We start from the raw sequence: 11076 nt of genomic DNA on the forward strand, positions 1-11076 counted from the left end.
AGAAGGAAGTTACAGTGGTATGGCCATATGAGAAGAATGGGGGAAGCCAGACAACCGAAGAGGATCCTGGAATGGGAACCAGAGGGAAAGAAGAGAAAAGGACGCCCTATGACCACCAGAGCCCAAAATGCAGAATTAAGAATGAGAAGCCTTGGTGCAGAGGAAGAAGATATCAAAGATCGAAACACCTGGAAGACGTAATGAACTAAGATCTTATGCAACAGATGTAATAATGTCTGGGTATTTGTTATGAGGAAAAAAACTTTGAAAAGAGCAAAACCTCAATAAATAAATAACAATAATTTAGAACAGTACTGTAGTACTCTTAAAACGATCTGTTGTACACATTACTGGCAGTGCTTGATTAAAAACTGCATCAACACCACTTTTATAGTGATTGAAGGTAGGCGTAAAACTATTAAGACAGAAATTCCACAGAAGTGATATCCTGATAAGAAACTACTTCCCGAGGGACATTTTATTGTCTTGTGGTGCTTTAGGGAATGGAAAGTTTCAACCTAAGGCGACACAGTCGTCGTAGAATTTACACAGACGAAGCCGCCAAAGTTACTGTTCTAGTTTCTGTTGTAATGAACCCAGACCTGAGTACACGACGGCCCGAACAGGAGATTGGTTTTCCTATAAGTGTACATGGCATTCCAGCATGTCACCAGTTCCACCATTATCATGCTCACTGACACCAGAAATCGCCTGGGAATGATTTCCAGAATCATTTACAGCTCTGCCAGTGGGCACAGCAGTAAATCCTCACGAATTACAACTTCTGCAATGTTGTTTTCAGCGACTAATGTCCCTTCTCAAACAATGCACAGGTAAATACAAAGAGTGTCCATTATTGTCCTACAAAAATTCAATGGTATTACAATTAAATGAACACCCTCAACTGCTTACAGGCGTTGACATACGTCAACGGGGACAGATGAAAATGTGTGCCCCGACCGGGACTCGAACCCGGGATCTCCTGCTTACATGGCAGACGCTCTATCCATCTGAGCCACCGAGGACACAGAAAATAGTGCGAATGCAGGGATTTATCTCTGGCACGCCTCCCGCGAAACCCACATTCTCAACATATTGTCCCGCACTACATTCGTAGTGCACCCCGCCCATTATACACATTACTCGCGGCGCGTTGCCGATTCCCGTAAGAGTTCGGGCACTGTTTGTGCATCCGCACAGAAGAAGAAGATGGTCAAGTGGCCGGTGAGCCTTAACTATATATATACTAAGATGGTTTCTGTTCTTTCGGACATATAACATCTTATATATATATATACACTCCTGGAAATTGAAATAAGAACACCGTGAATTCATTGTCCCAGGAAGGGGAAACTTTATTGACACATTCCTGGGGTCAGATACATCACATGATCACACTGACAGAACCACAGGCACATAGACACAGGCAACAGAGCATGCACAATGTCGGCACTAGTACAGTGTATATCCACCTTTCGCAGCAATGCAGGCTGCTATTCTCCCATGGAGACGATCGTAGAGATGCTGGATGTAGTCCTGTGGAACGGCTTGACATGCCATTTCCACCTGGCGCCTCAGTTGGACCAGCGTTCGTGCTGGACGTGCAGACCGCGTGAGACGTCGCTTCATCCAGTCCCAAACATGCTCAATGGGGGACAGATCCGGAGATCTTGCTGGCCAGGGTAGTTGACTTACACCTTCTAGAGCACGTTGGGTGGCACGGGATTCATGCGGACGTGCATTGTCCTGTTGGAACAGCAAGTTCCCTTGCCGGTCTAGGAATGGTAGAACGATGGGTTCGATGACGGTTTGGATGTACCGTGCACTATTCAGTGTCCCCTCGACGATCACCAGTGGTGTACGGCCAGTGCAGGAGATCGCTCCCCACACCATGATGCCGGGTGTTGGCCCTGTGTGCCTCGGTCGTATGCAGTCCTGATTGTGGCGCTCACCTGCACGGCGCCAAACACGCATACGACCATCATTGGCACCAAGGCAGAAGCGACTCTCATCGCTGAAGACGACACGTCTCCATTCGTCCCTCCATTCACGCCTGTCGCGACACCACTGGAGGCGGGCTGCACGATGTTGGGGCGTGAGCGGAAGACGGCCTAACGGTGTGCGGGACCGTAGCCCAGCTTCATGGAGACGGTTGCGAATGGTCCTCGCCGATACCCCAGGAGCAACAGTGTCCCTAATTTGCTGGGAAGTGGCGGTGCGGTCCCCTACGGCACTGCGTAGGATCCTACGGTCTTGGCGTGCATCCGTGCGTCGCTGCGGTCCGGTCCCAGGTCGACGGGCACGTGCACCTTCCGCCGACCACTGGCGACAACATCAATGTACTGTGGAGACCTCACGCCCCACGTGTTGAGCAATTCGGCGGTACGTCCACCCGGCCTCCCGCATGCCCACTATACGCCCTCGCTCAAAGTCCGTCAACTGCACATACGGTTCACGTCCACGCTGTCGCGGCATGCTACCAGTGTTAAAGACTGCGATGGAGCTCCGTATGCCACGGCAAACTGTCTGACACTGACGGCGGCGGTGCACAAATGCTGCGCAGCTAGCGCCATTCGACGGCCAACACCGCGGTTCCTGGTGTGTCCGCTGTGCCGTGCGTGTGATCATTGCTTGTACAGCCCTCTCGCAGTGTCCGGAGCAAGTATGGTGGGTCTGACACACCGGTGTCAATGTGTTCTTATTTCCATTTCCAGGAGTGTATATATATATTCGATGGGATTCATGACGGTCGATCTGGGTGCCAAAACATTCTCTACAGTTATTCAGAATGTTCTTCAAACGAATCGCGAATAGTTGTGGCCCAGTGAGAAGCCGCACTGTCATCCAAAAAAGTGACATCGTTCATCGTTGTTTCGGAACATGAAGTACATGAATGGCCCCAAGTAGCTGAACATAACCATTTGACATCAATGATCGGTTCAATTGGACCACGGGATCCAATTCTTCCACGCAAACACAGTCCACGCCGTTTTGGAGCCACAACCAGCTTTCACAGTACGTTGTTGACAACTTGGGTCCATGGCTTCGTTGGACATACGCCACACTCGAAACCTACCATCAGTTCTTACCAATTGAAGTTGGGACTCATCTCAGCAGGCCACACTTTTCCAGGGTCCAACCGTTATGGTCACGAGCTCAGGAGAGTCTCCGCAGGCGTTGTCGTGCTGCTAGCAAACTCACTCCCTTCGGTAGTCTGCTGCTGTAACCCATTAGCGTCAAATTTCGCCACTCGGCCATGACGGATAGCTTCGTCGTACATCCAACAATGATACCTGCGGTTATTTCATGCTTTGCTGCTTGCCGCTTAGCACTGACAACACTACGCAATCGCCACCTTCGGTCGTTAAATGAAGGACTTCGGCCACTGCGATGCCCGTCTTTAGAAGAAATGGCTGAAATTTCGTATTCTCGGCACACTCTTGACACTGTGGACCGCGGAATATTGAGTTCTCTATTTCCGAAATGGAATGTTCCATACACCTAGCTTCCACTACTATTCTGCGTTCAAAGTCTTAATTCCCATGGTGTGGCCATCATCACCTAAGCATAAATGACAGCTCCGCCAATGCTCTGCCCTTTTATACCTTGTGTATATCGTCACCTGTATATGTGCTTATCGTTATCCCATGATTTTTTCACCTCAGTGTATGTACAAAGCGTCCCATTTGAATAATAAATTACAACTAATGAAATGCTTTCATTTACTGTTTGGAAGGCTACGTAAATTCTCAGAAGATATTGGAGTTCGAGACCTACAGATATAATTTGATCTGTGTATAACACTTTTCACTTGCTGTATTTTTTTACTGAATAAACTTCTGGTTCGTAATTAAGCTGTCAGTTGCTCCTCAACTTCAGTAAACATTTAATATATGAGAATATCTATGACTATGATTCATTAATGGGTATATGTTTTCCATAAAGTTAAACAGTAATATTTAGCGAGTGTTAGGTTAACTGATGACCGCAACACTTAAATGCTACAGAAAATGGAAAACACTCAAAGATGACGGAAGGCAAAGTTCACTAGCTTGGGGCCCACAGGCACCCCAAAGAGCTCACGAAACTTATTCGGGTTCGGGATGCATGAAGTGAATTGAGTCCACATACAGAACGAAGTCGCCCTTGGCTGAATCTAGCTAAACAATAGGCAAATTATCACTCGCGAGATTCGCGTAAAAATGCTTCTGGCAAATCATGTAACAATTCTAGAAACTACTTAACATGAAAAAATGACTATCCCTCTTCCAAACTCACACTACAAGTGCATTTATCAGTGGGATTTCGTATTCCTCTAACAGCGATTGTCAAATCTGAACCAATATTCAACCTGCCCCAAATCGGTGGGCAGAGACAGAAAAACAAACTTCATGGTGTCGAACTGGCTAATTGACAAAGCGAATCTACAGTCGTGTCCGCCGCTCGTGGTCTCGCGGTAGCGTTCTCGCTTCCCGAGCACGGGGTCCCGGGTTCGATTCCCGGCGGGGTCAGGGATTTTCACCTGCCTCGAGATGACTGAGTGTTTGTGTTGTCCTCATCATTTCATCATCATCCAGGAAAGTGGCGAAATTGGACTGAGCAAAGATTGGATAATTGTACGGGCGCTGATAACCACGCAGTTGAGCGCCCCACAAACCAAACATCATCATCATCATCATCATCATCATCTACAGTCGTATCAGGAGTTTCCCCCAGTCAGAAGATATCAGACAACATCTGGTTCCTGTTTTTAAAGTTTCCCACCGACTCTACGTCTAAAATTTGAACAACTGTTTTACTTGCGCGTGAGTCTGAAGGAACCAACCGCGAGGCTATGTGTTAAAGAAAGCACAGACTGGCAGCCTCGGAGACTTATACACAACTGCCATTGTCAGGCCCTGCTAAATGACTAAACTGAGATATTCAACGTTAATTTACGAATGCGCATGAGTTTTCAATTTCACTCACATCCACATTTAGGAAATGTAGCTAGTGGTACAAGGGATGCAGAATTTCAGCCGTAATAAAAATTAGAACAAAAGTCAATCAGGTTGGTTCACAGTGTGATCTCTGCCCTGGGATGATGAAACATCTGAAAGCCACGCGGTTTGAGGCACTATGTCACGGATGAGCGGCCCTCCCGCCGGAGTTTCGAGTCATCTCTCGGGCATTGTGTGCATTGTTCTTAGCATAAATTAGTTTAAGTAATGTGTAAATCTAGGGACCGATGACCTCAGCAATTTGGTCCCTTAGGAATTCCATCTGAGAGCTGATAATGCCGAACTGCATTGTAAAGACCTAATGGAGGAGTAACTGCCTACGAACGAATGGTTTGTCTAATGGTAATCTAATCTTTCTCCAGACTTAAATTAGGTTGTACATGCATGGGAAGGTCTCTAGGCTGAAAAACCGTAGCCCTAAAAGCGTCACGATGGGTTATTGTTTATGTCATTGGGAGACATTATTGCTGGTCATCCTACTTAGACTGATTCTCGGTACTGGGAGCTGTTACACATCCCTCACTTCCATCCGAGGTCATTCATACATTATGAGTTTCTGTATACTACTACCAGAGAGCCAGTACATCTGTTAAGTACCACCCACTGGGGTTGGCCACTTTGCCGGTGCACCTTGTATTATGTAAACTGAAGGTAGTGGGGGTAGTGGGGGTAGTGGGGGGTGGGGGAATGAACGGAAAGGGTGGGGAAGGGAAGGAACTACTGATTAAGCTGCATTAGGATTTTATGCTAAAACTGCGGCAACGAGAGAAAATTTATGCCGGGCTAGAACTCGAACGTGGGATCTCCTGTTTACTAAGCAGTTGCAGTTGCAGTAGTCACTGCGCCACTCGGAGACAATATTAACCGCAAATGTGTGGACTATGTTGGCACACTCCCTGGCCGACCCACAGTGCCGCCACTTATCCCCATTTTCCATCCATCTCCATTCTCGATAATTTTAGATTCCCGTTGAAGGCCGAACGTAATTGTGCATCTGCACAGCCCATCAAGATGTATCAATTATATATGAGCTGACACAGTGGTTACGGTTACTGCAAGCCACACCACAAGCTGGGAAACGGGGCCAAATTTCTAACAGTTTACTGTCGAGTTGAAATTTTCACACACAAATGTTTTATTCGTATCTTACAGAATCTAACAGTACGGCAATCAACAACCTTTCAAAACACGCCGCTAACGGCAATCAAATCATTTACAGCAATGCAACAGTTTAAAAATTTCTTTTAAAAAACGGGAATCCAGTCATTATAGCAATACAACAGTTTAAATAATAATAAAAAAAGCACAAAAGCTAACAGTACGGCAATAACAGCCTTTCAAAACACGCCGCTAACAGCAATCAAGTAATTTATGACAATACAACAGTTTTTAAAAAATTTAAAGAACATTAGTAAACAGGCTACTAAAGTAAATACAGAACTTTGTTAATAAAGTACGGTGAGGTAGTGAAGCTACCAACACCGCCATTTAAAAAAAAATCAAAGGTCTCAGCCAACACACGATTACTAGCAATAAAGGAATGGAGGAATTTAAAAAGTTTTTAAACAAAAGTGTCCTGGAATATCATAAGAACATAACAGATATGACGGACGGACCAATTTAAATACGCCCGTAAACACAATTGCCACTCTCAGGCTGGTCACTGCACCGACTTTTAGCCAGCGAAAACTTGTAATAAGATGGCTTAACTTTCTGACAGAATTAGAGCTAACCTTGTGCAAGGAATACACCACACAGTCCTGAATGAGCGACCACATGATCAACCAACAAGAAGCATGAATTTACTCATAACCCACGACAGACGACAGAATAGCGAAACAATTAAACTGCCGAAACTACACCTCTCATCGGGCAGTAACGAGAGGAGGAGGAAACATCACTGTCTTCAATTACACCGGTGCCGCGGAGAAGCCCTCGGACGTTGGTGTGCCAGGTACATATAGTCTGCGGCCGCGAGCTAGGCTCCAGTTCACCACCGGCAATGGAGGGTGAAGCTTTGACAATGCCAGCCACTCGTGCTGGCGAAACGTCAGAAAAATCATTAGATGAACGTCGTCCGAAGAGCCCGAGACAGAAGCCAATAGGCAATTTGTCAACAAGTGGCCACGAAAGCCTTAACAATTTTTTAAAGAAGCTTGTTAACGTCCCACCAAGGAGAAATGAACAGCAACTACTCGTGGGGCGATTCTGCTTACAACCAACCCGCGGGGAGCTCTTTCGTCAGCTCCCCGCTCGTTACACACAACCGACATACATCACGGGAAGACTCGGTACAACCGACCATGCCTGGTCCGCACTGGCGAGCCACACTGCCCTCCTGTGTCCACCAGACTCTCTGTGCGAGCACCCATACTTCCGCGCCACCACACGAAGTTACCACCGGGCAAAGATCTTTCTTCCTCCCTAGCAGTTTCCCAGAAGCAAAAACGCACATATCGACAGCAGAGAGAAAAGACAACCAAGCAGCCACTTAATGACAGACAACATATCAAACAAACATGTCGGGGGAAGAAAAGGAAAACCAATGCAATTTAAGCACAAGGTGTAGCACGAGTCGATACACGGCTCAATATGAATGTGTGCCGTCTGTTCTTTCTTACATGTCTGAAAGAACAGACACCACGCATTCATATAGATGTAGCTTGTATTGTCACGACTCAGCATGCTGCCAGGACAATTTTTCAGGGCACACGCTATGATGGACGTCACAGATCATATCAGTTATAGGAATGTGTGCTGTCTGTTCCTTCGAATATGCCTGAAAGAACAGACCACACGCATTCATAAATATTTACCCTGTACTATCATGTCTCAGCATGTCGCCACGACAATTTTTCAGGGCACACGTTATGACAGACATAATAGATTCTCTAACTTGTGGAACCTAGTCCCATGTGTAGTCTTCCAGAAACTGCAGGATGGGATACGTTGGAGAGGCGATCACAAGGAGCCCACCGGCAGTTCCCCGCCCTGGTGGCCTGCTGGCTTTGTCGCCTGCTGTTGCTGACACCGTAAAGGGAGCTTGGGACGCCGCGACGTTGCGTCACGCAGACTGCAGCCATCAGCCAGATGAGCAGAGGCTCCTTTGTCTTGTGTCCCGCGGGCTTTACTGCGCCACCCGCTGCGCTGCTGTTACGCACACAGCTTTGTCTCTCGCCGGCAAGGAGTCCGCAAATAGGTGCCGCCCGATGACGGCTGCAGTTCGAAGATCTCCAGGCAAATTCGCCTACACATACAAGATGCAGCAGTAACTTCTAGCAATTGGTACTTTGGTCGTGCGCACAACAGATAACTATGAAACTTCCTGGCAGATTAAAACTGTGTGCCGGACCGAGACCCGAACTCGGGACCTTTGCCTTTCCCGGGCAAGTGCTGTACCAACTGAGCTACCCAAGCACGACTCACGCCCCGTCCTCACAGCTTTACTTCTGCCAGTACCTCGTCTCTTATCTTCCAAACTTAACAGAAGCTCTCCTGCGAATCTCACAGAACTAGCACTCCTAAAAGGAAGGATATTGCGGAGAAATGGCTTAGCCACAGCCTGGGGGATGTTTCCAGAATGAGATTTTCACTCTGCAGCGGAGTGTGCGCTGATATGAAGCTTCCTGGCGGAGACTCGAACTCGGGAAGTTGGGAAGTTTGGAAGGTAGGAGACAAGGTACTGGCAGAAGTAAAACTGTGACGACGGGGCGTGAGTCGTGCTTGGGTAGCTCAGTTGGTAGAGCACTTGTCCACGGAAGGCAAAGGTCCCGAGTTCGGGTCTCGGTCCGGCACACAGTTTTAATCTGCCAGGAAGTTTCATATCAGCGCACACTCCGCTGCAGAGTGAAAATCTCATTAACAGATAACTAGTCAGCTTCCTGCGTGAGACATACCTCCGGGAAATCTCCGATGACCGAATATGCATGCTTTAAACCAGCTGTTGAGTCTCTCGTTTCGAGGAAACCACACTGGACACACAATTTTCTCAAAGTCCCTTTCCTTACGTTTTCATGGATAAGCTGTGGGAGAGACGCTATGTAGCCAATTCTGTTTCTTCCGTGTAACTGGTACTGTGTAAGAGTTGGTCTCACCATTGCTTCCATTAGAGCAGGTGGCGACCAAGATTTCGGCTGTCAGGAGGTGCGTGGGGAACGACTGCCAAAGCGCTCAGCGACTGTTGACATCTCCCCCACCGCCACGCCACGTTTTCTCACGACGAGGTGGGGGAGAGAGGGAAACCGCGAACGCGCCGCATTAATGGCAGTGCAGGCACACTGCATATTATTGTGTCTACTGAGGTGGAAGTAGAGTGTGATTGTGAAGTTATCTGGACACGTTTAACAGGGTTTGGAGAAATAAATTTAATTGTTGGGTGTTATTACCGGCCACCAGGTTCCACCGTGACAGTTCTAGAATCATTCAAAGGGAGTCTACACGCTGTATCGCAGAAGTACCCGGATCTTGCTATATTAGTCGGAGGCGACTTCAACCTACCTAGTATAGACTGGGATGTCTATGGATTCATTACAGGTGATACAGACAAGCCGTCGTGTGAATTACTTTCGAACACATTATCCGAAAACTGTCTTGAGCAGCTAAATCGTCAGCCAACGCGTAATGGATATTTTTTAGATCTGGTAGCCACGAACAGACCAGACCTCATCGACGGTGTCAGTGTTGAGACAGGGATTAGTGATCATGATGTCACTACGATTATGGTTACGAAAGTCAAAAAGTCGGTCAAGAAGGCTAGTAGAGTATTCTTACTAGAAAGAGCAGATAAGCAGTTGTTAGCATCACTTAGTAAATGAATCGACTTCATTTACTTCCGGTACGATGGACGTGGCAGAATTATGGGCAAATTTTAAACACATTGTAAATCACGCATTGGAGAAGTATGTGCCGAAAAAGTGGGTTACCGACGGGAAAGACCCACCGTGGTTTAACAGCGCAATTCGGAGAATGCTCAGGAAGCAAAGACAGTTGCACTCGCGGTACAAGAAAGATCGGGAGAATGAGGACAGGCAAAAGTTAGTAGAAATTCGTGCTGCTGTAAAAAGAGCGATGCGCGAAGCATACAACCAATACCACCGCCATACCTTAGCAAAAGATCTTGCTGAAAACCCAAGGAAATTCAGGTCTTACGTAAAATCGGTAAGCGGGTAGAAGGCTTCCATCCAGTCACTTACTGATCAGTCTGGCCTGGCAACGGAAGATAGCAAAACGAAAGCTGAAATTTTAAATTTAGCATTTGAGAAATCTTTCACGCAGGAGGATCGTACAAACATACCGCCGTTTGAGTCTCGTACAGATTCCCGTATGGAGGACATAGTGATAGAAATCCCTGGGGTTGTGAAGCAGCTGAATGGGTTGAAAATAAATAAATCGCCAGGTCCTGATGGGATTCCAATTCGGTTTTACAGAGAGTACTCTACAGCATTGGCTCCTTACTTAGCTTGCATTTATCGCGAATTTGTTGCCCAACGTAAAAGTCCCGAGCGACTGGAAAAAAGCGCAGGTGACGCCTGTATATAAGAAGGGTAGAAGGACGGAACCTCAAAATTACAGACTAATATCCTTAACATCGGTTTCTTGCAGGATTCTCGAACATATTCTCAGTTCGAATATAATGAATTTCTTTGAGACAGAGAAGTTACTGTCCATGCATCAGCACGGCTTTAGATAGCACCGCTCCTGCGAAACGCAACTCGTCCTTTTTTCACATGATATCTTGCGAACCATGGATGAAGGGTATCAGACGGATGCCATATTCCTTGACTTTCGGAAAGCGTTTGACTCGGTGCCCCACTGCAGACTCCTAACTAAGGTACGGGCATATGGGATTGGTTCCCAAATGTGTGAGTGGCTCGAAGACTCCTTAAGAAATAGAACCCAGTACGTTGTCCTCGATGGTGAGTGTTCATCGGAGGTGAGGGTATCATCTGGAATGCCCCAGGGAAGTGTGGTAGGTCCGCTGTTGTTTTCTATCTACACAAATAATCTTTTGGATAGGGTGGGTAGCAATGTGCGGCTGTTTGCTGATGATGCTGTGGTGTACAGGAAGATGTCATCG

General features: G+C 47.0%; 1 non-coding gene across 1 annotated transcript; it reads right to left on the minus strand.

The window, feature by feature from the left end:
- Nucleotides 1–951: 951 nt before the first annotated feature.
- Nucleotides 952–1025, minus strand: Trnat-ugu (transfer RNA threonine (anticodon UGU)). Its single transcript has one exon. It is a non-coding gene; the product is annotated as a tRNA-Thr (tRNA).
- Nucleotides 1026–11076: the final 10051 nt, after the last annotated feature.

Source organism: Schistocerca cancellata, chromosome 5 (genome assembly GCF_023864275.1).
Source record: "Schistocerca cancellata isolate TAMUIC-IGC-003103 chromosome 5, iqSchCanc2.1, whole genome shotgun sequence".
In the NCBI taxonomy this organism is placed as follows: domain Eukaryota; kingdom Metazoa; phylum Arthropoda; class Insecta; order Orthoptera; family Acrididae; genus Schistocerca; species Schistocerca cancellata.